The sequence below is a fragment of the Pseudophryne corroboree genome, unplaced genomic scaffold (assembly GCF_028390025.1).
Source record: "Pseudophryne corroboree isolate aPseCor3 unplaced genomic scaffold, aPseCor3.hap2 scaffold_428, whole genome shotgun sequence".
NCBI lineage: Eukaryota > Metazoa > Chordata > Amphibia > Anura > Myobatrachidae > Pseudophryne > Pseudophryne corroboree.
The window spans coordinates 99,356-127,274 of record NW_026970060.1 but is presented as its reverse complement, the minus strand read 5'-3'; the positions used below and the strand labels follow the sequence as shown (position 1 = coordinate 127,274).

The 27,919-nt window shown below is 49.1% G+C and overlaps 34 non-coding genes and 2 pseudogenes across 34 annotated transcripts; all 36 read right to left on the bottom strand.

Moving 5' to 3' along the window:
- Positions 1–513: 513 nt before the first annotated feature.
- On the bottom strand, positions 514–676 carry LOC135025846 (U1 spliceosomal RNA). The gene has a single exon (XR_010222548.1). It is a non-coding gene; the product is annotated as a U1 spliceosomal RNA (small nuclear RNA).
- A 152-nt stretch (positions 677–828) lies between these two features.
- LOC135025853 (U1 spliceosomal RNA) lies at positions 829–992 on the bottom strand. Its single transcript, XR_010222555.1, has one exon. It is a non-coding gene; the product is annotated as a U1 spliceosomal RNA (small nuclear RNA).
- A 671-nt stretch (positions 993–1,663) lies between these two features.
- Positions 1,664–1,826, bottom strand: LOC135025825 (U1 spliceosomal RNA). Its single transcript, XR_010222535.1, has one exon. It is a non-coding gene; the product is annotated as a U1 spliceosomal RNA (small nuclear RNA).
- Positions 1,827–1,978: 152 nt separating this feature from the next.
- On the bottom strand, positions 1,979–2,142 carry LOC135025873 (U1 spliceosomal RNA). Its single transcript, XR_010222574.1, has one exon. It is a non-coding gene; the product is annotated as a U1 spliceosomal RNA (small nuclear RNA).
- Positions 2,143–2,813: 671 nt separating this feature from the next.
- Positions 2,814–2,976, bottom strand: LOC135025815 (U1 spliceosomal RNA). Its single transcript, XR_010222525.1, has one exon. It is a non-coding gene; the product is annotated as a U1 spliceosomal RNA (small nuclear RNA).
- A 152-nt stretch (positions 2,977–3,128) lies between these two features.
- Positions 3,129–3,292, bottom strand: LOC135025876 (U1 spliceosomal RNA). Its single transcript, XR_010222577.1, has one exon. It is a non-coding gene; the product is annotated as a U1 spliceosomal RNA (small nuclear RNA).
- A 671-nt stretch (positions 3,293–3,963) lies between these two features.
- Positions 3,964–4,126, bottom strand: LOC135025836 (U1 spliceosomal RNA). The gene has a single exon (XR_010222544.1). It is a non-coding gene; the product is annotated as a U1 spliceosomal RNA (small nuclear RNA).
- A 152-nt stretch (positions 4,127–4,278) lies between these two features.
- On the bottom strand, positions 4,279–4,442 carry LOC135025867 (U1 spliceosomal RNA). The gene has a single exon (XR_010222568.1). It is a non-coding gene; the product is annotated as a U1 spliceosomal RNA (small nuclear RNA).
- A 671-nt stretch (positions 4,443–5,113) lies between these two features.
- On the bottom strand, positions 5,114–5,276 carry LOC135025845 (U1 spliceosomal RNA). The gene has a single exon (XR_010222547.1). It is a non-coding gene; the product is annotated as a U1 spliceosomal RNA (small nuclear RNA).
- Positions 5,277–5,428: 152 nt separating this feature from the next.
- Positions 5,429–5,592, bottom strand: LOC135025849 (U1 spliceosomal RNA). Its single transcript, XR_010222551.1, has one exon. It is a non-coding gene; the product is annotated as a U1 spliceosomal RNA (small nuclear RNA).
- Positions 5,593–6,265: 673 nt separating this feature from the next.
- On the bottom strand, positions 6,266–6,428 carry LOC135025822 (U1 spliceosomal RNA). The gene has a single exon (XR_010222532.1). It is a non-coding gene; the product is annotated as a U1 spliceosomal RNA (small nuclear RNA).
- A 152-nt stretch (positions 6,429–6,580) lies between these two features.
- LOC135025852 (U1 spliceosomal RNA) lies at positions 6,581–6,744 on the bottom strand. Its single transcript, XR_010222554.1, has one exon. It is a non-coding gene; the product is annotated as a U1 spliceosomal RNA (small nuclear RNA).
- Positions 6,745–7,415: 671 nt separating this feature from the next.
- Positions 7,416–7,578, bottom strand: LOC135025803 (U1 spliceosomal RNA). The gene has a single exon (XR_010222513.1). It is a non-coding gene; the product is annotated as a U1 spliceosomal RNA (small nuclear RNA).
- A 152-nt stretch (positions 7,579–7,730) lies between these two features.
- LOC135025851 (U1 spliceosomal RNA) lies at positions 7,731–7,894 on the bottom strand. The gene has a single exon (XR_010222553.1). It is a non-coding gene; the product is annotated as a U1 spliceosomal RNA (small nuclear RNA).
- Positions 7,895–8,565: 671 nt separating this feature from the next.
- LOC135025829 (U1 spliceosomal RNA) lies at positions 8,566–8,728 on the bottom strand. The gene has a single exon (XR_010222539.1). It is a non-coding gene; the product is annotated as a U1 spliceosomal RNA (small nuclear RNA).
- A 152-nt stretch (positions 8,729–8,880) lies between these two features.
- LOC135025866 (U1 spliceosomal RNA) lies at positions 8,881–9,044 on the bottom strand. Its single transcript, XR_010222567.1, has one exon. It is a non-coding gene; the product is annotated as a U1 spliceosomal RNA (small nuclear RNA).
- A 671-nt stretch (positions 9,045–9,715) lies between these two features.
- On the bottom strand, positions 9,716–9,878 carry LOC135025844 (U1 spliceosomal RNA). Its single transcript, XR_010222546.1, has one exon. It is a non-coding gene; the product is annotated as a U1 spliceosomal RNA (small nuclear RNA).
- A 152-nt stretch (positions 9,879–10,030) lies between these two features.
- Positions 10,031–10,194, bottom strand: LOC135025848 (U1 spliceosomal RNA). The gene has a single exon (XR_010222550.1). It is a non-coding gene; the product is annotated as a U1 spliceosomal RNA (small nuclear RNA).
- A 673-nt stretch (positions 10,195–10,867) lies between these two features.
- Positions 10,868–11,030, bottom strand: LOC135025821 (U1 spliceosomal RNA). Its single transcript, XR_010222531.1, has one exon. It is a non-coding gene; the product is annotated as a U1 spliceosomal RNA (small nuclear RNA).
- A 152-nt stretch (positions 11,031–11,182) lies between these two features.
- Positions 11,183–11,346, bottom strand: LOC135025875 (U1 spliceosomal RNA). Its single transcript, XR_010222576.1, has one exon. It is a non-coding gene; the product is annotated as a U1 spliceosomal RNA (small nuclear RNA).
- Positions 11,347–12,038: 692 nt separating this feature from the next.
- On the bottom strand, positions 12,039–12,180 carry LOC135025839 (U1 spliceosomal RNA; annotated as a pseudogene).
- Positions 12,181–12,332: 152 nt separating this feature from the next.
- On the bottom strand, positions 12,333–12,496 carry LOC135025878 (U1 spliceosomal RNA). The gene has a single exon (XR_010222579.1). It is a non-coding gene; the product is annotated as a U1 spliceosomal RNA (small nuclear RNA).
- A 671-nt stretch (positions 12,497–13,167) lies between these two features.
- Positions 13,168–13,330, bottom strand: LOC135025824 (U1 spliceosomal RNA). The gene has a single exon (XR_010222534.1). It is a non-coding gene; the product is annotated as a U1 spliceosomal RNA (small nuclear RNA).
- Positions 13,331–13,482: 152 nt separating this feature from the next.
- LOC135025882 (U1 spliceosomal RNA) lies at positions 13,483–13,646 on the bottom strand. The gene has a single exon (XR_010222583.1). It is a non-coding gene; the product is annotated as a U1 spliceosomal RNA (small nuclear RNA).
- A 672-nt stretch (positions 13,647–14,318) lies between these two features.
- On the bottom strand, positions 14,319–14,481 carry LOC135025828 (U1 spliceosomal RNA). The gene has a single exon (XR_010222538.1). It is a non-coding gene; the product is annotated as a U1 spliceosomal RNA (small nuclear RNA).
- Positions 14,482–14,633: 152 nt separating this feature from the next.
- Positions 14,634–14,797, bottom strand: LOC135025865 (U1 spliceosomal RNA). The gene has a single exon (XR_010222566.1). It is a non-coding gene; the product is annotated as a U1 spliceosomal RNA (small nuclear RNA).
- A 671-nt stretch (positions 14,798–15,468) lies between these two features.
- LOC135025843 (U1 spliceosomal RNA) lies at positions 15,469–15,631 on the bottom strand. The gene has a single exon (XR_010222545.1). It is a non-coding gene; the product is annotated as a U1 spliceosomal RNA (small nuclear RNA).
- Positions 15,632–15,783: 152 nt separating this feature from the next.
- On the bottom strand, positions 15,784–15,947 carry LOC135025847 (U1 spliceosomal RNA). The gene has a single exon (XR_010222549.1). It is a non-coding gene; the product is annotated as a U1 spliceosomal RNA (small nuclear RNA).
- A 673-nt stretch (positions 15,948–16,620) lies between these two features.
- LOC135025820 (U1 spliceosomal RNA) lies at positions 16,621–16,783 on the bottom strand. Its single transcript, XR_010222530.1, has one exon. It is a non-coding gene; the product is annotated as a U1 spliceosomal RNA (small nuclear RNA).
- Positions 16,784–16,935: 152 nt separating this feature from the next.
- Positions 16,936–17,099, bottom strand: LOC135025874 (U1 spliceosomal RNA). Its single transcript, XR_010222575.1, has one exon. It is a non-coding gene; the product is annotated as a U1 spliceosomal RNA (small nuclear RNA).
- Positions 17,100–17,791: 692 nt separating this feature from the next.
- Positions 17,792–17,933, bottom strand: LOC135025837 (U1 spliceosomal RNA; annotated as a pseudogene).
- Positions 17,934–18,085: 152 nt separating this feature from the next.
- Positions 18,086–18,249, bottom strand: LOC135025877 (U1 spliceosomal RNA). Its single transcript, XR_010222578.1, has one exon. It is a non-coding gene; the product is annotated as a U1 spliceosomal RNA (small nuclear RNA).
- A 671-nt stretch (positions 18,250–18,920) lies between these two features.
- On the bottom strand, positions 18,921–19,083 carry LOC135025823 (U1 spliceosomal RNA). Its single transcript, XR_010222533.1, has one exon. It is a non-coding gene; the product is annotated as a U1 spliceosomal RNA (small nuclear RNA).
- Positions 19,084–19,235: 152 nt separating this feature from the next.
- On the bottom strand, positions 19,236–19,399 carry LOC135025881 (U1 spliceosomal RNA). Its single transcript, XR_010222582.1, has one exon. It is a non-coding gene; the product is annotated as a U1 spliceosomal RNA (small nuclear RNA).
- Positions 19,400–20,071: 672 nt separating this feature from the next.
- LOC135025826 (U1 spliceosomal RNA) lies at positions 20,072–20,234 on the bottom strand. The gene has a single exon (XR_010222536.1). It is a non-coding gene; the product is annotated as a U1 spliceosomal RNA (small nuclear RNA).
- Positions 20,235–20,386: 152 nt separating this feature from the next.
- LOC135025850 (U1 spliceosomal RNA) lies at positions 20,387–20,550 on the bottom strand. Its single transcript, XR_010222552.1, has one exon. It is a non-coding gene; the product is annotated as a U1 spliceosomal RNA (small nuclear RNA).
- Positions 20,551–27,919: the final 7,369 nt, after the last annotated feature.

Sequence of the window (27,919 nt, the reverse complement as noted above, 5' to 3'; positions counted from 1 at the left end):
CACAAGAGGGGGTTTGAAATTTTGACTTGTCTACTTAAAGATCACCAAAATCTGATAACAAGGTAAATTACGTCCCTGGGTGGGATTGAACCACCAACCTTTTGGATAATAACCGAACACTCTAACTGATTACGCCACAGTGACACTTTGCAAACGTACATTCTGACAAACGCTAATAAGCATTCATCTAGAACGTTTCCTAGAAAAACTTTAAAAAGTCAATAATCTGGAGAGTTTTTGTTAGATGTTTCTTCCATCAATCAACGAAGAACATTCAAGCTGATTTCTTGCAGCAGCTGGGCACTGTAACAGCTCCAGAGCTGCTCTGTAAGGCAACTAAAAGGGTGTGGGCCCTGCAGCACTACCTGTAGTTCGCATTGTGCGTTGGAAGGCACAAAGTAAGCAGACGGGAGAAGTCAGGATAGTGCGCAAGGGCATAGAAAGGAGCGGCTCAAGAAAAGAGAAGTGGAAACAGACAGCAAACTAGGCTGGAGAGAGACCTGAGACAAAGAGATCTGAATTATACGAGAGCCGACCAGGGGAAACACAAATTATGCAGTCGAGTTTCCCACATTTGGGGAAATTGCTGGAGCAGCACACACAGAGTGCAATGGGTGAGCCTTGCCCTGGGAGAAGCACCTTCATGATCATAGTATCTCACCTGGCAGGTAAGTAGGAGTTGGGCAAGAGCTGAGGAGGGTCGCTGCTCGGGCACCCCCCTGTCAAGTGAAGGAGATCCAACTGAGGCAGCACAAGAGAACTCTCGAAAGAAGAACAAGGCTAGAGGAAGATCTGAGACACAGAAATCTGGCTTTTACCAGAGCTGACCAGAGGAAAGCACAAACACAGTCCCCCACTACCACAAATAATGCAGTCGAGTTTCCCACATTTGGGGAAATCACAGGGGTCAGCATACCCAGAATGCAATGAATGAACCTCACCCTGGGAGAACAATCTTCATGACCATGGTATCTCCTATGCAAAATAAGTATGATTTGGGATAGGGCTGGGGAGGGCCGCTGCTCAGGCACATCTCTGTCAAGTAAAGGAGATTCAACTGAGGCAGCACAAGGGAACTCTCATCTGGGGACAACAACTGCAGGGAGAACACATATTTTCAGATGAACATGGGAGGGCAGAAGGCTGCCTAATACTGAAGCACCCCCAAACAACAAACCAAATGCAACAACTAGTACAAGCATTCCTGGGGGAAGGCCTGCAGCAGATGGATTTGCATATGGTGATGTCATCCAAGCAGTGGGTCAAAGTTGGCTTCAACCCTCGTCTGCATATGAAAAGAGAAAAGGGGCGTGCAGGGCATGGCGGCCTTTTGCGGCGCTTGGATGACCCCTAGTTCGCATTAAACACCTCCACCCTACTTCGGTGTGGGGCTCATGTTGGCTATGCCCCAGCCCATGAAGCATTCAAGCTGATTACTTGCAGCAGCTGGGCACTGTAATAGCTACAGAGCTGCTCTGTAAGGCAAGTAAAAGGGTGTGGGCCCTGCAGCACTACCTGTAGTTCGCATTGTGCATTGGAAGGCACAAAGTAAGCAGATGGGAGAAGTCAAGATAATGCGCAAGGGCATAGAAGGGAGCGGCTCAAGAAAAGAGAAGTTGAAACAGACAGCAAACTAGGCTGGAGAGAGACCTGAGACAAACAGATCTGAATTATACGAGAGCTGACCAGGGGAAACACAAATTATGCAGTCAAGTTTCCCACATTTGGGGAAATCGCAGGAGCAGCACACCCAGAGTGCAATGGGTGAGCCTTGCCCTGGGAGAAGCACCTTCATGATCATAGTATCTCACTTGGCAGGTAAGTAGGAGTTGGGCTTGAGCTGGGGAGGGTTGATGCTAGGGCACCCCCCTGTCAAGTGAAGGAGATCCAACTGAGGCAGCACAAGGGAACTCTCGAAAGAAGAACAAGGCTAGAGGAAGATCTGAGACAAATAAATCTGACTTTTACCAGAGCTGACCAGAGGAAAGCACAAACACAGTCCCCCACTACCACAAATAATGCAGTCGAGTTTCCCACATTTGGGGAAATCATAGGAGTCAGCATACCCAGAATGCAATGAATGAACCTCACCCTGGGAGAACAATCTTCATGACCATGGTATCTCCTATGCAAAATAAGTATGATTTGGGATAGAGCTGGGGAGGGCCGCTGCTCAGGCACATCTCTGTCAAGTAAAGGAGATTCAACTGAGGCAGCACAAGGGAACTCTCATCTGGGGACAACAACTGCTGGGAGAACACATATTTTCAGATGAACATGGGAGGGCAGAAGGCTGCCTAATACTGAAGCACCCCCAAACAACAAACCAAATGCAACAACTAGTACAAGCATTCCTGGGGGAAGGCCTACAGCAGATGGATTTGCATATGGTGATGTCATCCAAGCAGTGGGTCAAAGTTGGCTTCAACCCTTGTCTGCATATGAAAAGAAAAAAGGGATGTGCAGGGCATGGCGTCCTTTTGTGGCGCTTGGATGACCCCTAATTCACATTAAACATCTCCACCCTCCTTCGGTGTGGGGCTCATGTTGGCTATGCCCCAGCCCCTGAAGCATTCAAGATGATTTCTTGCAGCAGCTGGGCACTGTAACAGCTCCAGAGCTGTTCTGTAAAGCATGTAAAAGGGTGTGGGCCCTGCAGCACTACCTGTAGTATGCATTGTGCGTTGGAAGGCACAAAGTAAGCAGACGGGAGAGGTCAGGATAGTGCGCAAGGGCATAGAAGGGAGCGGCTCAAGAAAAGAGAAGTGGAAACAGACAGCAAACTAGGCTGGAGAAAGACCTGAGACAAAGAGATCTGAATTATACGAGAGCCGACCAGGGGAAACACAAATTATGCAGTCAAGTTTCCCACATTTGGGGAAATCGCAGGAGCGGCACACCCAGAGTGCAATGGGTGAGCCTTGCCCTGGGAGAAGCACCTTCCTGATCATAGTATCTCACCTGGCAGGTAAGTAGGAGTTGGGCTAGAGCTGGGGAGGGTCGCTGCTCGGGCACCCCCCTGTCAAGTGAAGGAGATCCAACTGAGGCAGCACAAGGGAACTCTCGAAAGAAGAACAAGGCTAGAGGAAGATCTGAGACAAAGAAATCTGACTTTTACCAGAGCTGAGCAGAGGAAAGCACAAACACAGTCCCCCACTACCACAAATAATGCAGTCGAGTTTCCCACATTTGGGGAAATCACAGGGGTCAGCATACCCAGAATGCAATGAATGAACCTCACCCTGGGAGAACAATCTTCATGACCATGGTATCTACTATGCAAAATAAGTATGATTTGGGATAGGGCTGGGGAGGGCCGCTGCTCAGGCACATCTCTGTCAAGTAAAGGAGATTCAACTGAGGCAGCACAAGGGAACTCTCATCTGGGGACAACAACTGCAGGGAGAACACATATTTTCAGATGAACATGGGAGGGCAGAAGGCTGCCTAATACTGAAGCACCCCCAAACAACAAACCAAATGCAACAACTAGTGCAAGCATTCCTGGGGGAAGGCCTGCAGCAGATTGATTTGCATATGGTAATGCCATCCAAGCAGTGGGTCAAAGTTGGCTTCAACCCTCGTCTGCATATGAAAAGAGAAAAGGGGCGTGCAGGGCATGGCGGCCTTTTGCGGCGCTTGGGTGACCCTTAGTTCGCATTAAACACCCCCACCCTCCTTCGGTGTGGGGCTCATGTTGGCAATGCCCCAGCCCCTGAAGCATTCAAGCTGATTTCTTGCAGCAGCTGGGCACTGTAACAGCTCCAGAGCTGCTCTGTGAGGCAAGTAAAAGGGTGTGGGCCCTGCAGCACTACCTGTAGTTTGCATTGTGTGTTGGAAGGCACAAAGTAAGCAGACGGGAGAAGTCAGGATAGTGCGCAAGTGCATAGAAGGGAGCGGCTCAAGAAAAGAGAAGTGGAAACAGACAGCAAACTAGGCTGGAGAGAGACCTGAGACAAAGAGATCTGAATTATACGAGAGCCGACCAGGGGAAACACAAATTATGCAGTCAAGTTTCCCACATTTGGGGAAATCACAGGGGCAGCACACCCAGAGTGCAATGGGTGAGCCTTGCCCAGGGAGAAGCACCTACATGATCATAGTATCTCACCTGGCAGGTAAGTAGGAGTTGGGCTAGAGCTGCGAAGGGTCGCTGCTCGGGTACCCCCCTGTCAAGTGAAGGAGATCCAACTGAGGCAGCACAAGGGAACTCTCGAAAGAGGAACAAGGCTAGAGGAAGATCTGAGACAAAGAAATCTGATTTTTACCAGAGTTGACCAGAAGAAAGCACAAACACAGTCCCCCACTACCACAAATAATGCAGTTGAGTTTCCCACATTTGGGGAAATCACAGGGGTCAGCATACCCAGAATGCAATGAATGAACCTCACCCTGGGAGAACAATCTTCATGACCATGGTATCTCCTATGCAAAATAAGTATGATTTGGGATAGGGCTGGGGAGGGCCGCTGCTCAGGCACATCTCTGTCAAGTAAAGGAGATTCAACTGAGGCAGCACAAGGGAACTCTCATCTGGGGACAACAACTGCAGGGAGAACACATATTTTCAGATGAACATGGGAGGGCAGAAGGCTGCCTAATACTGAAGCACCCCCAAACAACAAACCAAATGCAACAACTAGTGCAAGCATTCCTGGGGGAAGGCCTGCAGCAGATGGTTTTGCATATGGTGATGTCATCCAAGCAGTGGGTCAAAGTTGGCTTCAACCCTCGTCTGCATATGAAAAGAAAAAAGGGATGTGCAGGGCATGGCGTCCTTTTGTGGCGCTTGGATGACCCCTAATTCGCATTAAACATCTCCACCCTCCTTCGGTGTGGGGCTCATGTTGGCTATGCCCCAGCCCCTGAAGCATTCAAGATGATTTCTTGCAGCAGCTGGGCACTGTAACAGCTCCAGAGCTGCTCTGTAAAGCATGTAAAAGGGTGTGGGCCCTGCAGCACTACCTGTAGTATGCATTGTGCGTTGGAAGGCACAAAGTAAGCAGACGGGAGAGGTCAGGATAGTGCGCAAGGGCATAGAAGGGAGCGGCTCAAGAAAAGAGAAGTGGAAGCAGACAGCAAACTAGGCTGGAGAAAGACCTGAGACAAAGAGATCTGAATTATATGAGAGCCGACCAGAGGAAACACAAATTATGCCGTCAAGTGTCCCACATTTGGGGAAATCGCAGGAGCAGCACACCCAGAGTGCAATGGGTGAGCCTTGCCCTGGGAGAAGCACCTTCCTGATCATAGTATCTCACCTGGCAGGTAAATAGGAGTTGGGCTAGAGCTGGGGAAGGTCGCTGCTCGTGCACCCCCCTGTCAAGTGAAGGAGATCCAACTGAGGCAGCACAAGGGAACTCTCGAAAGAAGAACAAGGCTAGAGGAAGATCTGAGACAAAGAAATCTGACTTTTACCAGAGCTGACCAGAGGAAAGCACAAACACAGTCCCCCACTACCACAAATAATGCAGTTGAGTTTCCCACATTTGGGGAAATCACAGGGGTCAGCATACCCAGAATGCAATGAATGAACCTCACCCTGGGAGAACAATCTTCATGACCATGGTATCTCCTATGCAAAATAAGTATGATTTGGGATAGGGCTGGGGAGGGCCGCTGCTCAGGCACATCTCTGTCAAGTAAAGGAGATTCAACTGAGGCAGCACAAGGGAACTCTCATCTGGGGACAACAACTGCAGGGAGAACACATATTTTCAGATGAACATGGGAGGGCAGAAGGCTGCCTAATACTGAAGCACCCCCAAACAACAAACCAAATGCAACAACTAGTGCAAGCATTCCTGGGGGAAGGCCTGCAGCAGATTGATTTGCATATGGTAATGCCATCCAAGCAGTGGGTCAAAGTTGGCTTCAACCCTCGTCTGCATATCAAAAAAGAGAAAAGGGGCGTGCAGGGCATGGCGGCCTTTTGCGGCGCTTGGATGACCTCTAGTTCGCATTAAACACCTCCACCCTCCTTCGGTGTGGGGCTCATGTTGGCTATGCCCCAGCCCCTGAAGCATTCAAGCTGATTTCTTGCAGCAGCTGGGCACTGTAACAGCTCCAGAGCTGCTCTGTAAGGCAAGTAAAAGGGTGTGGGCCCTGCAGCACTACCTGTAGTTTGCATTGTGCATTGGAAGGCACAAAGTAAGCAGACGGGAGAAGTCAGGATAGTGCGCAAGGGCATAGAAGGGAGCGGCTCAAGAAAAGAGAAGTGGAAACAGACAGCAAACTATACTGGAGAGAGACCTGAGACAAAGAGATCTGAATTATACGAGAGCCGACCAGGGGAAACACAAATTATGCAGTCAAGTGTCCCACATTTGGGGAAATTGCAGGAGCAGCACACCCAGAGTGCAATGGGTGAGCCTTGCCCTGGGAGTAGCACCTTCATGATCATAGTATCTCACCTGGCAGGTAAGTAGGAGTTGGGCTAGAGCTGGGGAGGGTCGCTGCTCGGGCACCCCCCTGTCAAGTGAAGGAGATCCAACTGAGGCAGCACAAGGGAACTCTTGAAAGAGGAACAAGGCTAGAGGAAGATCTGAGACAAAGAAATCTGACTTTTACCAGAGCTGACCAGAGGAAAGCACAAACACAGTCCCCCACTACCACAAATAATGCAGTCGAGTTTCCCACATTTGGGGAAATCACAGGGGTCAGCATACCCAGAATGCAATGAATGAACCTCACCCTGGGAGAACAATCTTCATGACCATGGTATCTCCTATGCAAAATAAGTATGATTTGGGATAGGGCTGGTGAGGGCCGCTGCTCAGGCACATCTCTGTCAAGTAAAGGAGATTCAACTGAGGCAGCACAAGGGAACTCTCATCTGGGGACAACAACTGCAGGGAGAACACATATTTTCAGATGAACATGGGAGGGCAGAAGGCTGCCGAATACTGAAGCACCCCCAAACAACAAACCAAATGCAACAACTAGTACAAGCATTCCTGGGGGAAGGCCTGCAGCAGATGGTTTTGCATATGGTGATGTCATCCAAGCAGTGGGTCAAAGTTGGCTTCAACCCTCGTCTGCATATGAAAAGAGAAAAGGGGCGTGCAGGGCATGGCGGCCTTTTGCGGCGCTTGGATGACCCCTAGTTCGCATTAAACACCTCCACCCTACTTCGGTGTGGGGCTCATGTTGGCTATGCCCCAGCCCATGAAGCATTCAAGCTGATTACTTGCAGCAGCTGGGCACTGTAATAGCTCCAGAGCTGCTCTGTAAGGCAAGTAAAAGGGTGTGGGCCCTGCAGCACTACCTGTAGTTCGCATTGTGCATTGGAAGGCACAAAGTAAGCAGATGGGAGAAGTCAAGATAATGCGCAAGGGCATAGAAGGGAGCGGCTCAAGAAAAGAGAAGTTGAAACAGACAGCAAACTAGGCTGGAGAGAGACCTGAGACAAACAGATCTGAATTATACGAGAGCCGACCAGAGGAAACACAAATTATGCAGTCAAGTTTCCCACATTTGGGGAAATCGCAGGAGCGGCACACCCAGAGTGCAATGGGTGAGCCTTGCCCTGGGAGAAGCACCTTCCTGATCATAGTATCTCACCTGGCAGGTAAGTAGGAGTTGGGCTAGAGCTGGGGAGGGTCGCTGCTCGGGCACCCCCCTGTCAAGTGAAGGAGATCCAACTGAGGCAGCACAAGGGAACTCTCGAAAGAAGAACAAGGCTAGAGGAAGATCTGAGACAAAGAAATCTGACTTTTACCAGAGCTGACCAGAGGAAAGCACAAACACAGTCCCCCACTACCACAAATAATGCAGTCGAGTTTCCCACATTTGGGGAAATCACAGGGGTCAGCATACCCAGAATGCAATGAATGAACCTCACCCTGGGAGAACAATCTTCATGACCATGGTATCTCCTATGCAAAATAAGTATGATTTGGGATAGGGCTGGGGAGGGCCGCTGCTCAGGCACATCTCTGTCAAGTAAAGGAGATTCAACTGAGGCAGCACAAGGGAACTCTCATCTGGGGACAACAACTGCAGGGAGAACACATATTTTCAGATGAACATGGGAGGGCAGAAGGCTGCCTAATACTGAAGCACCCCCAAACAACAAACCAAATGCAACAACTAGTGCAAGCATTCCTGGGGGAAGGCCTGCAGCAGATTGATTTGCATATGGTAATGCCATCCAAGCAGTGGGTCAAAGTTGGCTTCAACCCTCGTCTGCATATGAAAAGAGAAAAGGGGCGTGCAGGGCATGGCGGCCTTTTGCGGCGCTTGGGTGACCCTTAGTTCGCATTAAACACCCCCACCCTCCTTCGGTGTGGGGCTCATGTTGGCAATGCCCCAGCCCCTGAAGCATTCAAGCTGATTTCTTGCAGCAGCTGGGCACTGTAACAGCTCCAGAGCTGCTCTGTGAGGCAAGTAAAAGGGTGTGGGCCCTGCATCACTACCTGTAGTTTGCATTGTGTGTTGGAAGGCACAAAGTAAGCAGACGGGAGAAGTCAGGATAGTGCGCAAGGGCATAGAAGGGAGCGGCTCAAGAAAAGAGAAGTGGAAACAGACAGCAAACTAGGCTGGAGAGAGACCTGAGACAAAGAGATCTGAATTATACGAGAGCCGACCAGGGGAAACACAAATTATGCAGTCAAGTTTCCCACATTTGGGGAAATCACAGGGGCAGCACACCCAGAGTGCAATGGGTGAGCCTTGCCCTGGGAGAAGCACCTACATGATCATAGTATCTCACCTGGCAGGTAAGTAGGAGTTGGGCTAGAGCTGCGAAGGGTCGCTGCTCGGGTACCCCCCTGTCAAGTGAAGGAGATCCAACTGAGGCAGCACAAGGGAACTCTCGAAAGAGGAACAAGGCTAGAGGAAGATCTGAGACAAAGAAATCTGATTTTTACCAGAGTTGACCAGAAGAAAGCACAAACACAGTCCCCCACTACCACAAATAATGCAGTTGAGTTTCCCACATTTGGGGAAATCACAGGGGTCAGCATACCCAGAATGCAATGAATGAACCTCACCCTGGGAGAACAATCTTCATGACCATGGTATCTCCTATGCAAAATAAGTATGATTTGGGATAGGGCTGGGGAGGGCCGCTGCTCAGGCACATCTCTGTCAAGTAAAGGAGATTCAACTGAGGCAGCACAAGGGAACTCTCATCTGGGGACAACAACTGCAGGGAGAACACATATTTTCAGATGAACATGGGAGGGCAGAAGGCTGCCTAATACTGAAGCACCCCCAAACAACAAACCAAATGCAACAACTAGTGCAAGCATTCCTGGGGGAAGGCCTGCAGCAGATGGTTTTGCATATGGTGATGTCATCCAAGCAGTGGGTCAAAGTTGGCTTCAACCCTCGTCTGCATATGAAAAGAAAAAAGGGATGTGCAGGGCATGGCGTCCTTTTGTGGCGCTTGGATGACCCCTAATTCGCATTAAACATCTTCACCCTCCTTCGGTGTGGGGCTCATGTTGGCTATGCCCCAGCCCCTGAAGCATTCAAGATGATTTCTTGCAGCAGCTGGGCACTGTAACAGCTCCAGAGCTGCTCTGTAAAGCATGTAAAAGGGTGTGGGCCCTGCAGCACTACCTGTAGTATGCATTGTGCGTTGGAAGGCACAGAGTAAGCAGACGGGAGAGGTCAGGATAGTGCGCAAGGGCATAGAAGGGAGCGGCTCAAGAAAAGAGAAGTGGAAACAGACAGCAAACTAGGCTGGAGAAAGACCTGAGACAAAGAGATCTGAATTATATGAGAGCCGACCAGAGGAAACACAAATTATGCCGTCAAGTGTCCCACATTTGGGGAAATCGCAGGAGCAGCACACCCAGAGTGCAATGGGTGAGCCTTGCCCTGGGAGAAGCACCTTCCTGATCATAGTATCTCACCTGGCAGGTAAATAGGAGTTGGGCTAGAGCTGGGGAGGGTCGCTGCTCGTGCACCCCCCTGTCAAGTGAAGGAGATCCAACTGAGGCAGCACAAGGGAACTCTCGAAAGAAGAACAAGGCTAGAGGAAGATCTGAGACAAAGAAATCTGACTTTTACCAGAGCTGACCAGAGGAAAGCACAAACACAGTCCCCCACTACCACAAATAATGCAGTTGAGTTTCCCACATTTGGGGAAATCACAGGGGTCAGCATACCCAGAATGCAATGAATGAACCTCACCCTGGGAGAACAATCTTCATGACCATGGTATCTCCTATGCAAAATAAGTATGATTTGGGATAGGGCTGGGGAGGGCCGCTGCTCAGGCACATCTCTGTCAAGTAAAGGAGATTCAACTGAGGCAGCACAAGGGAACTCTCATCTGGGGACAACAACTGCAGGGAGAACACATATTTTCAGATGAACATGGGAGGGCAGAAGGCTGCCTAATACTGAAGCACCCCCAAACAACAAACCAAATGCAACAACTAGTGCAAGCATTCCTGGGGGAAGGCCTGCAGCAGATTGATTTGCATATGGTAATGCCATCCAAGCAGTGGGTCAAAGTTGGCTTCAACCCTCGTCTGCATATCAAAAAAGAGAAAAGGGGCGTGCAGGGCATGGCGGCCTTTTGCGGCGCTTGGATGACCTCTAGTTCGCATTAAACACCTCCACCCTCCTTCGGTGTGGGGCTCATGTTGGCTATGCTCCAGCCCCTGAAGCATTCAAGCTGATTTCTTGCAGCAGCTGGGCACTGTAACAGCTCCAGAGCTGCTCTGTAAGGCAAGTAAAAGGGTGTGGGCCCTGCAGCACTACCTGTAGTTTGCATTGTGCATTGGAAGGCACAAAGTAAGCAGACGGGAGAAGTCAGGATAGTGCGCAAGGGCATAGAAGGGAGCGGCTCAAGAAAAGAGAAGTGGAAACAGACAGCAAACTATACTGGAGAGAGACCTGAGACAAAGAGATCTGAATTATACGAGAGCCGACCAGGGGAAACACAAATTATGCAGTCAAGTGTCCCACATTTGGGGAAATTGCAGGAGCAGCACACCCAGAGTGCAATGGGTGAGCCTTGCCCTGGGAGTAGCACCTTCATGATCATAGTATCTCACCTGGCAGGTAAGTAGGAGTTGGGCTAGAGCTGGGGAGGGTCGCTGCTCGGGCACCCCCCTGTCAAGTGAAGGAGATCCAACTGAGGCAGCACAAGGGAACTCTTGAAAGAGGAACAAGGCTAGAGGAAGATCTGAGACAAAGAAATCTGACTTTTACCAGAGCTGACCAGAGGAAAGCACAAACACAGTCCCCCACTACCACAAATAATGCAGTCGAGTTTCCCACATTTGGGGAAATCACAGGGGTCATCATACCCAGAATGCAATGAATGAACCTCACCCTGGGAGAACAATCTTCATGACCATGGTATCTCCTATGCAAAATAAGTATGATTTGGGATAGGGCTGGTGAGGGCCGCTGCTCAGGCACATCTCTGTCAAGTAAAGGAGATTCAACTGAGGCAGCACAAGGGAACTCTCATCTGGGGACAACAACTGCAGGGAGAACACATATTTTCAGATGAACATGGGAGGGCAGAAGGCTGCCTAATACTGAAGCACCCCCAAACAACAAACCAAATGCAACAACTAGTACAAGCATTCCTGGGGGAAGGCCTGCAGCAGATGGATTTGCATATGGTGATGTCATCCAAGCAGTGGGTCAAAGTTGGCTTCAACCCTCATCTGCATATGAAAAGAGAAAAGGGGCGTGCAGGGCATGGCGGCCTTTTGCGGCGCTTGGATGACCCCTAGTTCGCATTAAACACCTCCACCCTCATTCGGTGTGGGGCTCATGTTGGCTATGCCCCAGCCCCTGAAGCATTCAAGCTGATTTCTTGCAGCAGCTGGGCACTGTAACAGCTCCAGAGTTGCTCTGTAAGTCAAGTAAAAGGGTGTGGGCCCTGCAGCACTACCTGTAGTTCGCATTGTGCGTTGGAAGGCACAAAGTAAGCAGACGGGAGAAGTCAGGATAGTGCGCAAGGGCATAGAAGGGAGCGGCTCAAGAAAAGAGAAGTGGAAACAGACAGCAAACTAGGCTGGAGAGAGACCTGAGACAAAGAGATCTGAATTATAATAGAGCCGACCAGGGGAAACACAAATTATGCAGTCAAGTTTCCCACATTTGGGGAAATCAAAGGGGCAGCACACCCAGAGTGCAATGGGTGAGCCTTGCCCTGGGAGAAGCACCTACATGATCATAGTATCTCACCTGGCAGGTAAGTAGGAGTTGGGCTAGAGCTGGGGAGGGTCGCTGCTCGGGCACCCCCCTGTCAAGTGAAGGAGATCCAACTGAGGCAGCACAAGGGAACTCTCGAAAGAAGAACAAGGCTAGAGGAAGATCTGAGACAAAGAAATCTGACTTTTACCAGAGCTGACCAGAGGAAAGCACAAACACAGTCCCCCACTACCACAAATAATGCAGTCGAGTTTCCCACATTTGGGGAAATCACAGGGGTCATCATACCCAGAATGCAATGAATGAACCTCACCCTGGGAGAACAATCTTCATGACCATGATATCTCCTATGCAAAATAAGTATGATTTGGGATAGGGCTGGGGAGGGCCGCTGCTCAGGCACATCTCTGTCAAGTAAAGGCGATTCAACTGAGGCAGCACAAGGGAACTCTCATCTGGGGACAACAACTGCAGGGAGAACACATATTTTCAGATGAACATGGGAGGGCAGAAGGCTGCCTAATACTGAAGCACCCCCAAACAACAAACCAAATGCAACAACTAGTGCAAGCATTCCTGGGGGAAGGCCTGCAGCAGATGGATTTGCATATGGTGATGTCATCCAAGCAGTGGGTCAAAGTTGGCTTCAACCCTCGTCTGCATATGAAAAGAAAAAAGGGATGTGCAGGGCATGGCGGCCTTTTGCGGCGCTTGCATGACCCCTAATTCGCATTAAACACCTCCACCCTCCTTCGGTGTGGGGCTCATGTTGGCTATGCCCCAGCACCTGAAGCATTCAAGCTGATTTCTTGCAGCAGCTGGGCACTGTAACAGCTCCAGAGCTGCTCTGTAAGGCAACTAAAAGGGTGTGGGCCCTGCAGCACTACCTGTAGTTCGCATTGTGCGTTGGAAGGCACAAAGTAAGCAGACGGGAGAAGTCAGGATAGTGCGCAAGGGCATAGAAGGGAGCGGTTCAAGAAAAGAGAAGTGGAAACAGACAGCAAACTAGGCTGGAGAGAGACCTGAGACAAAGAGATCTGAATTATACGAGAGCCGACCAGAGGAAACACAAATTATGCCGTCAAGTATCCCACATTTGGGGAAATCGCAGGAGCAGCACACCCAGAGTGCAATGGGTGAGCCTTGCCCTGGGAGAAGCACCTTCCTGATCATAGTATCTCACCTGGCAGGTAAGTAGGAGTTGGGCTAGAGCTGGGGAGGGTCGCTGCTCGGGCACCCCCCTGTCAAGTGAAGGAGATCCAACTGAGGCAGCACAAGGGAACTCTCGAAAGAAGAACAAGGCTAGAGGAAGATCTGAGACAAAGAAATCTGACTTTTACCAGAGCTGACCAGAGGAAAGCACAAACACAGTCCCCCTCTACCACAAATAATGCAGTCGAGTTTTCCACATTTGGGGAAATCACAGGGGTCATCATACCCAGAATGCAATGAATGAACCTCACCCTGGGAGAACAATCTTCATGACCATGATATCTCCTATGCAAAATAAGTATGATTTGGGATAGGGCTGGGGAGGGCCGCTGCTCAGGCACATCTCTGTCAAGTAAAGGCGATTCAACTAAAGGCAGCACAAGGGAACTCTCATCTGGGGACAACAACTGCAGGGAGAACACATATTTTCAGATGAACATGGGAGGGCAGAAGGCTGCCTAATACTGAAGCACCCCCAAACAACAAACCAAATGCAACAACTAGTGCAAGCATTCCTGGGGGAAGGCCTGCAGCAGATTGATTTGCATATGGTAATGCCATCCAAGCAGTGGGTCAAAGTTGGCTTCAACCCTCGTCTGCATATGAAAAGAGAAAAGGGGCGTGCAGGGCATGGCGGCCTTTTGCGGCGCTTGGGTGACCCTTAGTTCGCATTAAACACCCCCACCCTCCTTCGGTGTGGGGCTCATGTTGGCAATGCCCCAGCCCCTGAAGCATTCAAGCTGATTTCTTGCAGCAGCTGGGCACTGTAACAGCTCCAGAGCTGCTCTGTGAGGCAAGTAAAAGGGTGTGGGCCCTGCATCACTACCTGTAGTTTGCATTGTGTGTTGGAAGGCACAAAGTAAGCAGACGGGAGAAGTCAGGATAGTGCGCAAGGGCATAGAAGGGAGCGGCTCAAGAAAAGAGAAGTGGAAACAGACAGCAAACTAGGCTGGAGAGAGACCTGAGACAAAGAGATCTGAATTATACGAGAGCCGACCAGGGGAAACACAAATTATGCAGTCAAGTTTCCCACATTTGGGGAAATCACAGGGGCAGCACACCCAGAGTGCAATGGGTGAGCCTTGCCCTGGGAGAAGCACCTACATGATCATAGTATCTCACCTGGCAGGTAAGTAGGAGTTGGGCTAGAGCTGCGAAGGGTCGCTGCTCGGGTACCCCCCTGTCAAGTGAAGGAGATCCAACTGAGGCAGCACAAGGGAACTCTCGAAAGAGGAACAAGGCTAGAGGAAGATCTGAGACAAAGAAATCTGATTTTTACCAGAGTTGACCAGAAGAAAGCACAAACACAGTCCCCCACTACCACAAATAATGCAGTTGAGTTTCCCACATTTGGGGAAATCACAGGGGTCAGCATACCCAGAATGCAATGAATGAACCTCACCCTGGGAGAACAATCTTCATGACCATGGTATCTCCTATGCAAAATAAGTATGATTTGGGATAGGGCTGGGGAGGGCCGCTGCTCAGGCACATCTCTGTCAAGTAAAGGAGATTCAACTGAGGCAGCACAAGGGAACTCTCATCTGGGGACAACAACTGCAGGGAGAACACATATTTTCAGATGAACATGGGAGGGCAGAAGGCTGCCTAATACTGAAGCACCCCCAAACAACAAACCAAATGCAACAACTAGTGCAAGCATTCCTGGGGGAAGGCCTGCAGCAGATGGTTTTGCATATGGTGATGTCATCCAAGCAGTGGGTCAAAGTTGGCTTCAACCCTCGTCTGCATATGAAAAGAAAAAAGGGATGTGCAGGGCATGGCGTCCTTTTGTGGCGCTTGGATGACCCCTAATTCGCATTAAACATCTTCACCCTCCTTCGGTGTGGGGCTCATGTTGGCTATGCCCCAGCCCCTGAAGCATTCAAGATGATTTCTTGCAGCAGCTGGGCACTGTAACAGCTCCAGAGCTGCTCTGTAAAGCATGTAAAAGGGTGTGGGCCCTGCAGCACTACCTGTAGTATGCATTGTGCGTTGGAAGGCACAGAGTAAGCAGACGGGAGAGGTCAGGATAGTGCGCAAGGGCATAGAAGGGAGCGGCTCAAGAAAAGAGAAGTGGAAACAGACAGCAAACTAGGCTGGAGAAAGACCTGAGACAAAGAGATCTGAATTATATGAGAGCCGACCAGAGGAAACACAAATTATGCCGTCAAGTGTCCCACATTTGGGGAAATCGCAGGAGCAGCACACCCAGAGTGCAATGGGTGAGCCTTGCCCTGGGAGAAGCACCTTCCTGATCATAGTATCTCACCTGGCAGGTAAATAGGAGTTGGGCTAGAGCTGGGGAGGGTCGCTGCTCGTGCACCCCCCTGTCAAGTGAAGGAGATCCAACTGAGGCAGCACAAGGGAACTCTCGAAAGAAGAACAAGGCTAGAGGAAGATCTGAGACAAAGAAATCTGACTTTTACCAGAGCTGACCAGAGGAAAGCACAAACACAGTCCCCCACTACCACAAATAATGCAGTTGAGTTTCCCACATTTGGGGAAATCACAGGGGTCAGCATACCCAGAATGCAATGAATGAACCTCACCCTGGGAGAACAATCTTCATGACCATGGTATCTCCTATGCAAAATAAGTATGATTTGGGATAGGGCTGGGGAGGGCCGCTGCTCAGGCACATCTCTGTCAAGTAAAGGAGATTCAACTGAGGCAGCACAAGGGAACTCTCATCTGGGGACAACAACTGCAGGGAGAACACATATTTTCAGATGAACATGGGAGGGCAGAAGGCTGCCTAATACTGAAGCACCCCCAAACAACAAACCAAATGCAACAACTAGTGCAAGCATTCCTGGGGGAAGGCCTGCAGCAGATTGATTTGCATATGGTAATGCCATCCAAGCAGTGGGTCAAAGTTGGCTTCAACCCTCGTCTGCATATCAAAAAAGAGAAAAGGGGCGTGCAGGGCATGGCGGCCTTTTGCGGCGCTTGGATGACCTCTAGTTCGCATTAAACACCTCCACCCTCCTTCGGTGTGGGGCTCATGTTGGCTATGCTCCAGCCCCTGAAGCATTCAAGCTGATTTCTTGCAGCAGCTGGGCACTGTAACAGCTCCAGAGCTGCTCTGTAAGGCAAGTAAAAGGGTGTGGGCCCTGCAGCACTACCTGTAGTTTGCATTGTGCATTGGAAGGCACAAAGTAAGCAGACGGGAGAAGTCAGGATAGTGCGCAAGGGCATAGAAGGGAGCGGCTCAAGAAAAGAGAAGTGGAAACAGACAGCAAACTATACTGGAGAGAGACCTGAGACAAAGAGATCTGAATTATACGAGAGCCGACCAGGGGAAACACAAATTATGCAGTCAAGTGTCCCACATTTGGGGAAATTGCAGGAGCAGCACACCCAGAGTGCAATGGGTGAGCCTTGCCCTGGGAGTAGCACCTTCATGATCATAGTATCTCACCTGGCAGGTAAGTAGGAGTTGGGCTAGAGCTGGGGAGGGTCGCTGCTCGGGCACCCCCCTGTCAAGTGAAGGAGATCCAACTGAGGCAGCACAAGGGAACTCTTGAAAGAGGAACAAGGCTAGAGGAAGATCTGAGACAAAGAAATCTGACTTTTACCAGAGCTGACCAGAGGAAAGCACAAACACAGTCCCCCACTACCACAAATAATGCAGTCGAGTTTCCCACATTTGGGGAAATCACAGGGGTCATCATACCCAGAATGCAATGAATGAACCTCACCCTGGGAGAACAATCTTCATGACCATGGTATCTCCTATGCAAAATAAGTATGATTTGGGATAGGGCTGGTGAGGGCCGCTGCTCAGGCACATCTCTGTCAAGTAAAGGAGATTCAACTGAGGCAGCACAAGGGAACTCTCATCTGGGGACAACAACTGCAGGGAGAACACATATTTTCAGATGAACATGGGAGGGCAGAAGGCTGCCTAATACTGAAGCACCCCCAAACAACAAACCAAATGCAACAACTAGTACAAGCATTCCTGGGGGAAGGCCTGCAGCAGATGGATTTGCATATGGTGATGTCATCCAAGCAGTGGGTCAAAGTTGGCTTCAACCCTCATCTGCATATGAAAAGAGAAAAGGGGCGTGCAGGGCATGGCGGCCTTTTGCGGCGCTTGGATGACCCCTAGTTCGCATTAAACACCTCCACCCTCATTCGGTGTGGGGCTCATGTTGGCTATGCCCCAGCCCCTGAAGCATTCAAGCTGATTTCTTGCAGCAGCTGGGCACTGTAACAGCTCCAGAGTTGCTCTGTAAGTCAAGTAAAAGGGTGTGGGCCCTGCAGCACTACCTGTAGTTCGCATTGTGCGTTGGAAGGCACAAAGTAAGCAGACGGGAGAAGTCAGGATAGTGCGCAAGGGCATAGAAGGGAGCGGCTCAAGAAAAGAGAAGTGGAAACAGACAGCAAACTAGGCTGGAGAGAGACCTGAGACAAAGAGATCTGAATTATAATAGAGCCGACCAGGGGAAACACAAATTATGCAGTCAAGTTTCCCACATTTGGGGAAATCAAAGGGGCAGCACACCCAGAGTGCAATGGGTGAGCCTTGCCCTGGGAGAAGCACCTACATGATCATAGTATCTCACCTGGCAGGTAAGTAGGAGTTGGGCTAGAGCTGGGGAGGGTCGCTGCTCGGGCACCCCCCTGTCAAGTGAAGGAGATCCAACTGAGGCAGCACAAGGGAACTCTCGAAAGAAGAACAAGGCTAGAGGAAGATCTGAGACAAAGAAATCTGACTTTTACCAGAGCTGACCAGAGGAAAGCACAAACACAGTCCCCCACTACCACAAATAATGCAGTCGAGTTTCCCACATTTGGGGAAATCACAGGGGTCATCATACCCAGAATGCAATGAATGAACCTCACCCTGGGAGAACAATCTTCATGACCATGATATCTCCTATGCAAAATAAGTATGATTTGGGATAGGGCTGGGGAGGGCCGCTGCTCAGGCACATCTCTGTCAAGTAAAGGCGATTCAACTGAGGCAGCACAAGGGAACTCTCATCTGGGGACAACAACTGCAGGGAGAACACATATTTTCAGATGAACATGGGAGGGCAGAAGGCTGCCTAATACTGAAGCACCCCCAAACAACAAACCAAATGCAACAACTAGTGCAAGCATTCCTGGGGGAAGGCCTGCAGCAGATGGATTTGCATATGGTGATGTCATCCAAGCAGTGGGTCAAAGTTGGCTTCAACCCTCGTCTGCATATGAAAAGAAAAAAGGGATGTGCAGGGCATGGCGGCCTTTTGCGGCGCTTGCATGACCCCTAATTCGCATTAAACACCTCCACCCTCCTTCGGTGTGGGGCTCATGTTGGCTATGCCCCAGCACCTGAAGCATTCAAGCTGATTTCTTGCAGCAGCTGGGCACTGTAACAGCTCCAGAGCTGCTCTGTAAGGCAACTAAAAGGGTGTGGGCCCTGCAGCACTACCTGTAGTTCGCATTGTGCGTTGGAAGGCACAAAGTAAGCAGACGGGAGAAGTCAGGATAGTGCGCAAGGGCATAGAAGGGAGCGGTTCAAGAAAAGAGAAGTGGAAACAGACAGCAAACTAGGCTGGAGAGAGACCTGAGACAAAGAGATCTGAATTATACGAGAGCCGACCAGAGGAAACACAAATTATGCCGTCAAGTATCCCACATTTGGGGAAATCGCAGGAGCAGCACACCCAGAGTGCAATGGGTGAGCCTTGCCCTGGGAGAAGCACCTTCCTGATCATAGTATCTCACCTGGCAGGTAAGTAGGAGTTGGGCTAGAGCTGGGGAGGGTCGCTGCTCGGGCACCCCCCTGTCAAGTGAAGGAGATCCAACTGAGGCAGCACAAGGGAACTCTCGAAAGAAGAACAAGGCTAGAGGAAGATCTGAGACAAAGAAATCTGACTTTTACCAGAGCTGACCAGAGGAAAGCACAAACACAGTCCCCCTCTACCACAAATAATGCAGTCGAGTTTTCCACATTTGGGGAAATCACAGGGGTCATCATACCCAGAATGCAATGAATGAACCTCACCCTGGGAGAACAATCTTCATGACCATGATATCTCCTATGCAAAATAAGTATGATTTGGGATAGGGCTGGGGAGGGCCGCTGCTCAGGCACATCTCTGTCAAGTAAAGGCGATTCAACTAAAGGCAGCACAAGGGAACTCTCATCTGGGGACAACAACTGCAGGGAGAACACATATTTTCAGATGAACATGGGAGGGCAGAAGGCTGCCTAATACTGAAGCACCCCCAAACAACAAACCAAATGCAACAACTAGTACAAGCATTCCTGGGGGAAGGCCTGCAGCAGATGGATTTGCATATGGTGATGTCATCCAAGCAGTGGGTCAAAGTTGGCTTCAACCCTCATCTGCATATGAAAAGAAAAAAGGGATGTGCAGGGCATGGCGTCCTTTTGTGGCGCTTGGATGACCCTTAATTCGCATTAAACATCTCCACCCTCCTTCGGTGTGGGGCTCATGTTGGCTATGCCCCAGCCCGTGAAGCATTCAAGATGATTTCTTGCAGCAGCTGGGCACTGTAACAGCTCCAGAGCTGTTCTGTAAAGCATGTAAAAGGGTGTGGGCCCTGCAGCACTACCTGTAGTATGCATTGTGCGTTGGAAGGCACAAAGTAAGCAGACGGGAGAGGTCAGGATAGTGCGCAACTGCATAGAAGGGAGCGGCTCAAGAAAAGAGAAGTGGAAACAGACAGCAAACTAGGCTGGAGAAAGACCTGAGACAAAGAGATCTGAATTATATGAGAGCCGACCAGAGGAAACACAAATTATGCAGTCAAGTGTCCCACATTTGGGGAAATCGCAGGAGCAGCACACCCAGAGTGCAATGGGTGAGCCTTGCCCTGGGAGAAGCACCTTCCTGATCATAGTATCTCACCTGGCAGGTAAATAGGAGTTGGGCTAGAGCTGGGGAGGGTCGCTGCTCGGGCACCCCCCTGTCAAGTGAAGGAGATCCAACTGAGGCAGCACAAGGGAACTCTCGAAAGAAGAACAAGGCTAGAGGAAGATCTGAGACAAAGAAATCTGACTTTTACCAGAGCTGACCAGAGGAAAGCACAAACACAGTCCCCCACTACCACAAATAATGCAGTTGAGTTTCCCACATTTGGGGAAATCACAGGGGTCAGCATACCCAGAATGCAATGAATGAACCTCACCCTGGGAAAACAATCTTCATGACCATGGTATCTCCTATGCAAAATAAGTATGATTTGAGATAGGGCTGGGGAGGGCCGCTGCTCAGGCACATCTCTGTCAAGTAAAGGAGATTCAACTGAGGCAGCACAAGGGAACTCTCATCTGGGGACAACAACTGCAGGGAGAACACATATTTTCAGATGAACATGGGAGGGCAGAAGGCTGCCTAATACTGAAGCACCCCCAAACAACAAACCAAATGCAACAACTAGTGCAAGCATTCCTGGGGGAAGGCCTGCAGCAGATTGATTTGCATATGGTAATGCCATCCAAGCAGTGGGTCAAAGTTGGCTTCAACTCTCGTCTGCATATGAAAAGAGAAAAGGGGCGTGCAGGGCATGGCGGCCTTTTGCGGCGCTTGGATGACCCCTAGTTCGCATTAAACACCTCCACCCTCCTTCGGTGTGGGGCTCATGTTGGCTATGCCCCAGCCCTTGAAGCATTCAAGCTGATTTCTTGCAGCAGCTGGGCACTGTAACAGCCCCAGAGCTGCTCTGTAAGGCAAGTAAAAGGGTGTGGGCCCTGCAGTACTACCTGTAGTTTGCATTGTGCATTGGAAAGCACAAAGTAAGCAGACGGGAGAAGTCAGGATAGTGCGGAGGGCTGGGTCAGTTGATTGTGGGCGAGTTTGTAAGCCATTGGCGGTGGCAGCGGGTATCGGCTCAGAGGCAGTAGCGGGCATTGGCTAAGGGTCATGGGCAGGATTCGGCGGACATTATGGCTGTAGTGCCTCACTAGCCACTGACCTCACCGCACGCCACTGTGGGACAGATGTAACATGCAGAGAGAGGTAGATTTGGGAGGGGGAATGTCCTAGCATAACTGTTAATTGCAGTGTAATACTGTAATTCAGCTGTGCAGCATTTGTGGCTAAATGTCAAAGAAGCCAGTATTTACCCTGCATGCAAAACAATAAATGTATTTGAACATACCTCCCAACTATCCCAATTTTTGCAGGACAGTCACTTTTTTGGGGAATGTCCAGCTAACCCAAACACCCCCCCCCCCCTTCCCATGGGGAAGGGGGGGGGATGGGGGGTGGAAGGCTCCCTGTAGCTTGTTGCTCTGCAAATATGCACATTGTGGGTAATTCAGACCTGATCGCTAGGGTGTGTTTTTGCATCCCTGTAATCAGGTAGTTGTCGCCTACAGCGGAAGGGAAAATTTGCTGTGCAGGTGTGTGATCACATGTGCACAAGAGCTGCACAGCTCAGCACTTACTCAGCCATTGAGGTGACGTCACAAATCCTCCCACAAAACGCCGGGTCCCTCCAGTGTTTTTCCGGACACTCCCTAGACACATTCAGTTGCCACCCACACAAACACCCTCTTCTTGTCAATCTTCTTGTGATCTCCGGGCCGTCGCACTTACGCATTGTGGCGCATACGCATGTGCAATGCAAACCAGATTGCCCGCTGGGTGAAAATAAATTGAAGCGATCTGGTCTGAATAAGCCTCAATCTCTATTCACGGGAGACAGAGGGGCTGGGGCATGGCCAGCAGCTCACAGAGCACCTATAATGACAAAAATGGGAGACATGGCTCATGATCGCGATATACCTGCGAAGGTACGCCCTCTACTGATTGACAGGCAGAGGCATTCGTATTTTCTGCGGGGCACCCGGAGAAAATGTAGGCACATGCACAGGATGGACCCTGCGTATATGCCCCCATCCTCTTCATAGTTTTTGCGGTTGGAACGCGTATTACGATCCAAACTGAATTAGGCCCTATGTCTTATATACACGAGCAGTGTGAAAACATCAATCGATGGGGGTAATTCCAAGTTGATCGCAGCAGGAATTTTGTTAGCAGTTGGGCAAAACCATGTGTACTGCAGGGGAGGCAGATATAACATGTGCAGAAAGAGTTAGATTTGGGTGAGTTATTTTGTTTCTGTGCAGGGTAAGCCCCACACATTAATGCCCTTTGGAACATATTATGTCACTCACCACAATATCTGTGATACACTATGCCCTACAGTAAAGCTTCTAATTACTTTTACAAAAACTGCTCAATGCCAAGAGTTTCACGTGCTGGGTGTCATGCTCATTGCCAGGGGTTTCACTCTCTGGGTGTCATGCTCATTGCCAGGGGGAACGCAGTAGGGGGTGTTATATAGTAAGCACCACTATGGCATAGTATATAGCATTATATATATTGTGAGCACTGGTGATGTTGAGTGCAGTAGAGCTGCTGCTGGGTAATTACAATTTACTACAACCACCAATATATTCTGCTGCACTATATATATGCAAAGCTAATTCTGCTGGGTAATTACAATTGACTACAACCACCAATATATTCTGCTGCACTATATCTATATTTGCAAAGCTAATTCTGCTGGATAATTACAATTGACTACAACCACCAATATATTCTGCTGCACTATATCTATATATGAAAAGCTAATTCTGCTGAGTAATTACAATTGACTACAACCACCAATATATTCTGCTGCACTATATCTATATATGCAAAGCTAATTCTGCTGGGTAATGCAAATTGAAACATTATTGCATAGTATGTGATTTTTAAGTACTTTTTTAAAGTTTTGAATGATATAGACCCAGTTTAATCTTTGTGGAATGCCTGGTTGTTGTTTTTAAGGTAATTTATTGCCTGGCATTTGAGGGGGTGGGGTGTGGTAACAGATTTCAATTATTGGTTTCACTTGTAATAGTCTTCTACTTAAGTCCAATGGTGTAGGCTGTGCAAAGCCGTTTGGCTGTGCATTTATTGATCCAAGCGTGCATTTTTATCAAAGCGTGATAAAATTGACACATAACAGCAGCGTTCAATCAGCGTTAATTTATCTTCAGCTGATATCGATTGTGAATTGACGTTTCTTCTCTTCTTGTCACCTACAGGTAATTACAATTGACTACAACCACCAATATATTCTGCTGCACTATATCTATATATGCAAAGCTAATTCTGCTGGGTAATGCAAATTGAAACATTATCGCATAGTATGTGATTTTTAAGTACTTTTTTAAAGTTTTGAATGATAGAGACCCAGTTTAATCTTTGTGGAATGCCTGGTTGTTGTTTTTAAGGTAATTTATTGCCTGGCATTTGAGGGGGTGGGGTGTGGTTACAGATTTCAATTATTGGTTTCACTTGTAATAGTCTTCTACTTAAGTCCAATGGTTTAGGCTGTGCAAAGCCATTTGGCTGTGCATTTATTGATCTAAGCGTGCATTTTTATCAAAGCGTGATAAAATTGACACATAACAGCAATGTTCAATCAGCGTTCAATCAGCGTTCAATCGAAGTGAAAAAGAAGGAAAACAGAAGCACACCAATCTAACAAAACAAAGAAAACTGAAGAACTAATAACAAATGTGAGTCACTTACTCCTCAGATCACTCACCTCCTGATTGTTGCATCTGATTACATAGCACAGAACTACCTTACTTGGACATTTCATAAACCATCCATTTCACCTACAAATGCCTGTATCTGTATTATTGTAATTTTGTTTTTTAAGCACAGCTGCACCAATGCAATTTTACCTGCAAACACTTAAAACATCTAACATAATTACCATTGCTTCTTAAACCTCTCACAATCCTTTCATTTCTTACACTCCAAATACATTTCTGCACCCACTTTATCTACGCTTTTGACTCATTTCATACTAAATCTACACCCCTTGAGCCTACACTGCTTTTCTCACCTGCATTTCTGCAATTCTTCTGCTCGGATTGCCTTACAGTCTCCTCTCCTACTTCCACTACTTCAACCTATTTACCTACTTAACACTATGTCAAGGTTTTCTTATACTCCCCACATCACTCAGTGTCTACCTAATAATGTATCTTTATCCTTCCCCACTAGTCTCCTCCACCTCCTCCTCTCTCCCCTCCTCTGTCTCCCCTCCATCCCTCTGTTTCCTTCCCCCACCTTTCCTGTTACCCCACTTTCATTCACCTCTGCCCCATGGTCCTGCTACCCCACAACTCAGCCCTGCTCCCTCTCTCCCTTCCCTGTCACCTCCCCACACCCCCATCCACATCACACTGACCTCCCTCCCTGCCCACCTCCTGCAGTTTCCCCTCCTAGCTCAGGCACCCGTACCATCACTACTCTCTCATCATCCCTGCCCTCAAAGTTAATCCCACCTCATCGCTACAGCAACCCTGAAAATCTAATTCACATCTCTCCCACAAACTCATACCCCCTATCCTGTGCCCTCTGGAATGCCAGATCTGTTTGTAACAAACTGGTCCCCACTCATGACCTTTTCATTTCCAACTCCCTACACCTACTAGCCATTACTGAAACTTGGATTATGCCCTCTGACACTACTTCTGCTGCTGCTCTCTCTGCTGGGGGCCTTACATTCACACACACACCCCGACCTGGGGGTCGCCATGGGGGTGGTGTTGGGGTCCTTTTACCTTCTAGTTACTCCTACCAACTCATACCACCAGAACCTTCCCTTATATTCTCTACATTTGAGGTCCACACCATATGCCTCTTCCAACCAGTCCATCTTAGAGTAGCTGTCATTTACCGGCCCCCTGGCACTGCTTCCAAATTCATCGACAACTTTGCTTCCTGGCTTCCTCACTTCCTCTCTTCTGACATTCCCACCATTATCCTAGGCGATTTCAACATCCCTATTGACATCCCCACACAATCCCCTGCCTCTAAACTCCTTAACCTCACCTCTTCACTTGGTCTCTCCCAGTGGACCTCCTCACCCTCCCATGTGAATGGGAGCTCACTGGATCTGGTCTTCACTCACCGCTGTGATATTTCTGATTTTTCCAACTCCCCATTTCCCCTCTCTGACCACCACCTGCTCTCCTTCAACCTATCTCTCTCGACTTCCCCATCTCTACCTCCTAAGGCTACCATCACTAAGCGTAACATTGAAGCTATTGACACCACATTCCTTTCCTCCCTGTTTGACTCACTTCTCTCTCCTATTCTCTCTCTCTCATGCCCTGAACAAGCCACTTCCACATACAATGCTTCCCTTACTTCTGCTCTTGACTCTGTTGCTCCACCAACCACTATTCACCCTTGCAAATTAACACCTCAACCCTGGCACACCAAATGCACCAGATATCTGCAAAAATGCTCATGTACTGCTGAGCGACACTGGAGGAAATCACGCTCTAAGGCAGACTTCCTCCATTTCAAACTTATGCTCTCATCCTTCAGTGCTGCCCTTTCTCTTGCTAAACAGTCATACTTCAAGAACCTCATCTCCTCCCAGTCTTCCAACCCCCGGCGCCTCTTTGCCACTCTCAACTCACTCCTCTGCCCACCTCCACCTCGTCTCCCTTCCTCACTCTCTGCTCTTGACTTTGCCACTTACTTCACATCCAAAATTGACTCCATACGTCAGGACATCACATCACACCAGACTATCAGTAACCAGCCTTCTCCCATCCCTTACCAACCCTCCCCATCCCTCGCACCAACTCTGTCATCTTTCTCCCATGCATCTGGAGAGGAAGTCATGGCCCTCATTCGTTCCTGTCCCCTCACCACCTCCCCACTTGACCCTATCCCCTCCCGCCTCCTTTGCCACCTCTCTTCTTCTGCTTGTTCCCATCTTTCCCACCTTCTCAATCTCTCCCTCTCATCAGGCACTGTCCCCTCTGCCTTCAAGCACGCTCTCATCTCTCCTATTCTTAAAAAACCTACCCTTGATCCAAACACTATCTCCAACTACCGACCCATCTCTCTCCTCCCTTTTGCCTCCAAACTCCTTGAGCGTATTGTCTACAACCGCCTTACTTCCTTTCTTTCCTCACACTCACTGCTTGACCCATTCCAGTCTGGCTTCCGTCCTCTCCACTCCACTGAAACTGCCCTTACAAAAGTATGCAATGACCTCCATGCTGCTAAATCTAAGGGACACTACTCTCTACTTATTCTACTTGATCTCTCTGCTGCTTTTGACACTGTGGACCATCCTCTCCTACTGCAAATCCTTCACTCCATTGTTTTGCGTAACACTGCCCTCTCTTGGTTGTCGTCCTACCTTTCTGACCGTTCATTCTCTGTCTCCTCTCATGACTCCACCTCCCCCTCACTTCCACTAACTGTAGGGGTACCCCAAGGTTCTGTCCTTGGTCCTCTTCTCTTCTCTCTCTATACGTCCTCACTAGGTAAGCTCATTAGTTCTTTTGGTTTCCAATATCATCTCTATGCTGATGACACTCAAATTTATCTTTCCTCTCCAGACCTCTCCCCTACTCTCCTCACTCGTATCTCCAACTGTCTCTCTGCTATCTCTTCCTGGATGTCCCAGCGCTTTCTTAAACTTAACATGTCTAAGACCGAGCTGATCATCTTCCCTCCCTCCCGCATAATCTCACCTCCTACAATCTCATTATCTATTGATGGCACTACTATCTCCTCTACCCCCCAAGCGCGCTGTCTTGGAGTAATCCTTGACTCCTCCCTCTCCTTCAAACCACACATTCAGCACCTCTCACAAACCTGCCGTTTTCATCTAAAAAATATTTCCAGGATCAGACCCTTTCTGACCCAGGATGCTACTAAGACTCTTATCCACTCACTGGTCATCTCCAGACTGGACTGCTGTAATCTCTTCCTGACTGGCATTCCTGACAAATACCTCTCTCCACTCCAATCTATCCTCAATGCTGCTGCCCGGCTCATTTTCCTCACCAAACGCACTACGTCCACCTCTCCTCTCTTACTAGTCCTTCACTGGCTCCCCTTCCCTTTCAGAATCCATTTCAAGCTTCTCACACTTGCTTACAAAGCCCTCACCCACTCCTCTCCCATCTACATCTCTGATCTTATCTCGCTTTACACTCCCACCCGTCTTCTTCGCTCTGCTAATGCACACCGACTCTCCTGCCTACGGATTACTTCCTCCCACTCCTACCTCCAAGATTTTTCACGTGCTGCACCACTTTTCTGGAATTCCCTACCTCTCCCCCTCAGACTCTCCACCTCTCTACAAAACTTCAAACGGGCTCTCAAGACCCACTTCTTCACCAAACCCAGCCAAATCTCATCCTAAACCTCTGTTCCATGCTCTCTATGTACCCCATCTGTCTCACCCCTGTCTGTCTACCCCTCCCTTTTAGAATGTAAGCTCTCACGAGCAGGGCCCTCTTCCCTCATGTGCTTACTCTTTTCTTACTTTAATAATCTTCAGCTGCACCAAATCCAGCAGTCTTCTGCCACCTGATACTTATTCCAGTGTCATCTGCTGATGTAGCTATGTTTATTTACCCTGTACTTGTCCTATATTGTCGTCAACTGTAAGTTGCTGTTTTCCTGTTTGATTATTTGTTTATGTACTCTGTAATTGGGCACTGCGGAACCCTTGTGGCGCCATATAAATAAAGGATAATAATAATAATAAATAATATAAT